The sequence below is a fragment of the Egretta garzetta genome, unplaced genomic scaffold, assembly GCF_000687185.1.
Source record: "Egretta garzetta isolate BGI_Z169 unplaced genomic scaffold, ASM68718v1 scaffold506, whole genome shotgun sequence".
Taxonomy (NCBI): Eukaryota; Metazoa; Chordata; class Aves; order Pelecaniformes; family Ardeidae; genus Egretta; species Egretta garzetta.
The window spans coordinates 196,637-200,638 of record NW_009260065.1 but is presented as its reverse complement, the minus strand read 5'-3'; positions in this window follow the sequence as shown (position 1 = coordinate 200,638).

Genomic DNA, 4,002 nt, shown 5'->3' with positions numbered 1-4,002 from the left:
GGGAGGGGAAATCTGCTCCCCTCGGAGCAGGGGAGGGCGGGAATGGGAGACGTTGCTGTGGGAAACCAGTGGGAGCAGACGCTGAGCCGTGCTTACCCACGTAAGCCCCCTGCCAGCTCGAGCGGTGCTGCCGTTCCCGTGGTGTAAGAGCTGGGAGAGGGGCACCCAAAAGCAGATACATGGGCGGATTATGGCCCAGATGCAGAAGAGGATCTTAGTTTGTGTGTCCGGACTCAGGTAGGGTGTGCGGGTTTATGTCAAAATGTCTGATTTCTAAGCTTGCAACTACTCAGGTTTTTCTTGCGACACAGACTCCTTAGCACCACAAAATAGGTAATTTCATGCAGTTTTAGACATCTACAGGGCAGGTGGCCCCACGTGAACTAGTTTCCTGGGCTTCTTCTCCAGCCAGTGGAGAGGAGATGCACCCCAACATGGTTTTGAAGAGCCCAGTCACCATCCCATGAAGCTCATCAGATCCATAGTGCCAACAAGCCCCGAGCACTGTTTCAGAATCAGCTCCCTAGGTCGTGTTGGTACCCAAGTACCATTTTAGGAGCAGGATCAGCTCTCTGGGTCGTACTTGCACCTCTGGAGAGGTTGTTCTTCCATCCCAGGAGAAGAAAAGGCCATTGCACAGCAGGACAGCCAGGCAGAGAGCAGAAGGTCCTCCAGGGGGGCTGGCCTGGATTCAATGTGTTCCTGATAGCCTGCTGCTGCAAAGCAGAGCCCAGCAGTAAGAGAGAACAATGCACTGGGCAGAAACAATAACAAGTTATGAGCTCCGCCTTCCCACCTGGCTAGAAGAGCTCATTTGGTGCTAATCCATATGATTCTCCTAAACCATTATTTGAAAACCTGTTGCCCACTCATGTTGCTTGGTTTTGTTTAGGACACTGTGGTACATGGAAAGCAGAGATGTCTCCAGCTCCTCTCTTCTCCATCGTTGCTTGGTGGGATGCATGGGCCAGAGAAATGCTGGATCTGGTCCACTGGAGGATCAAGCATTGCCTACCAGCCCAAGGGATTGGTTTGGGAACATTTTGGGTGAGTTGCAGAAGAGGGATGGAGCTGGAGAGAGCTGGCGAAGGGGGTGGAGATTTGTGCTGCATTTGTTTCCCAGATATTTTAATGACTTCCTCAATGCCTGGAGGGATCTGCCCATTTGTTCTCTCTCATCTTTTATGCACCCACCCATACGCAGACATGATGCTCACAGTGCTCGCTCCTTCCATTTAAATTAAAACTCACTCAGATTCAGTGCTCACTGTGGAGCTACAGATGTTGAGCCTGAGGAAGAGAAGACTGAGGGGGGATCTCATCAACACCTACAAATATCTCAAGGGTGGGGGTCAGGAGGACGGAGCCAGACTCTTCCCAGTGGTGCCCAGCACCAGGACAAGGGGCCATGGGCACAAACTGAAGCAGAAGAGGTTCCAGTTGAACGGGAGGAAGAACTTGTTGACTGTGAGGGTGATGGACCCCTGGCCCAGGGTGCCCAGGGGGTCTGTAGAGTCTCCTTCTCTGGAGATCTTCAACCCCTGCCTGGACGCTGTCCTGTGCCCCCTGCTCTGGGTGAGCCTGCTTGGGCAGGGGGGTGGCACTGGGTGAGCTCCGGAGGGCCCTGCCAACCCCTGCCAGTCTGGGATTCTGTGAATATATTCTATAGAGAGATACATAATATGTGATTGATATATAATCTAGAATCATAGAATTGTTTGGGTTGGAAAAGACCCTTAAGATCATCAAGTCCAACCATTAACCTAACCCTGCCATCCCACCACTAAACCCTGTCCCTAAGCATAATGCGTGTGTGTATAATACATACGCATATATTACGTCTATGTATGTGTGTGCATATATACAGGTAACTCCCATTTCCCTACCGGGTGGCTGGACTAAGACCGTTTAACCCTGTAGGGAATGCGTTTGAGGACGTTCACACTCTTTAAAACTTCATTGCCCGCGGACCGTGCCACTTCTCACCTTCTTGCCCTCGTGGTTGCGAAGGTACCTTGAAAATGTGAGCCGATGAGCGTAAGTAGAGGGTGCAACAGCCCAGAAATGGGGTTTTTAAGAGGTGTGAATGGACTCACTCCGCTCCTTAGCGCAGGAACCCGGTGACGGCTGTTCACGGGTTGCTCGTACCCACTTCGTTACTGGTGGCTTGAGCAGAAAAGTCCAGCTCGTGTGCTTCTCACGAGATCTCGGGTTCTCTCCCACACCTTCTCAAGGGCCAAAATACACACCTTTTCACATCCCCACAATATTCGCACGGCATTTCCAATTAAAACCAAGAGTCTGCAGCACATTCCAAAATTATGTGTGAAATATGCTGACTTTAATATCACACCAGCTAATATAGGGGCTGCTGGGCTGATTGCTACCATTCATAATTTACCCGCGGCGCGTGCGGAATTGAATTTCCCCTGGAGCATCCCCGAGGACCTCGGTGAGGACATTCGCTCCCACGTTTGAGAGAGAAAGCGGAGCCTCGCTAGCAATGAATATCGTACGTGTGCGAGCATGTGTGCACGTGTGAGCCCGTCCGGAGGGAGTTGGAAAGGCAGTAGTGGCAAAGACTCCTGGCAAACTCAACTGTGGATGCCAAAACGAGTCATGAAGCCATTGTAATTCATTAACACAGCAATAAAGTGGCCCAGTGGAGGACAGCGGAGGCTTCCTTCTCCCAAGAGCATCATTATTTTCATTTTTTCTTCAGGTAAACACGTCCAAGTGGTGCCAAAGTTAAGTCCAGGTTGCTCCCATGTTTGTTTTCATCTCGTAAGAGCAGCTTTTCATGTCCTGAGGTTGCAGAGACCTGGGTGGCTCGGAGGGGAGGTTTTTCCCATCAGCATCCCAGGTGTCACCTCTGCAGGCAAAGTGCAAATGCTGACGGTGGCGGGAGCCTGCTCCCACCCCAACCCCGCCGCACCCCAGGCGCCGCAGTAGCCCTCCTGCTCTCATCAGCTTGACAAGGTCGACAAGGCAGCATTGACCCCCTCGTCTTCACCGCGTAATTAATTTGCCGTTTCATTTTACCTGTCAAGGAAACACTCCCCAACGTGCTGTATGACTCGGCTGAATTTTGGAACATCCCTGCCACCACACAGGCCAAGGCAAATGCCCCAGGGCCATCGATACGATAATGATGATTATTATTCTGAGTTAGCAAATGGGATGGCAATGATTAACAGGTTTTTTAAATTCTCAGGATCCATTATTATTATTATTATTATTATTATTATTATGAAAGGGGGCAGGGGGGAAAGAGGGAACAGAACTGCAGCCCACCACATCTCAGATGGCACAGCTTGCCCTCAGGGGGTTGATTCCCCCCAGGAGCTGGAAAGCGAGACGCGGCAAGGCAGCCTGGTGCGGACGGCAGGGCCGTGCCTCACCTCCGCGCTTAATGCACGGATCAAAAATGTGTGTTCCCAGCTAGTATATTTAACTAGAATTTTGACAACATGAGTTCAAGTCACAGCTCTGACACTTGCTGGATAAATCGTTTCATGTCCCTGGACTGTGTTTTCCCACAGGGGCAACACGGCGAGTCAAACAAATAATGAATTTTCCAGTTCAGCAGCAATTCTAAAAAACCCACTCTTTAAAATTAATTCTACCAGAAATGAAATGTTTTCTTTCAATCTCAAGACAGGGGTTGGTTTTTTTTTTTTTCAGTGTTCTTAAAATAACTTGGAGGAAATTTCAAAACAGGGACTTGCTTCACATCAGGACATCAAAATGTTTTGTTCCCAAAAAGCTCTAAACAAAGTAATTCCACATTTTCAAACGGGCTTCTTTATCCTTGCTTTTTTTTTTATTTTTAAACTTTTTGCCCCAAATGAGCAGTCTGGTGACACTGAACTCTGTTCAGAGAAAGTCTGTGTTTTACCAATTTTTAATTTGCAACCAAAAAAAAAAATCCAGGCAAATCCCAGTGTTTTGCCTGGCACTGGCTGAGACCTTCCCTCCAGGAGGGCTGGGGGTTTCATCACT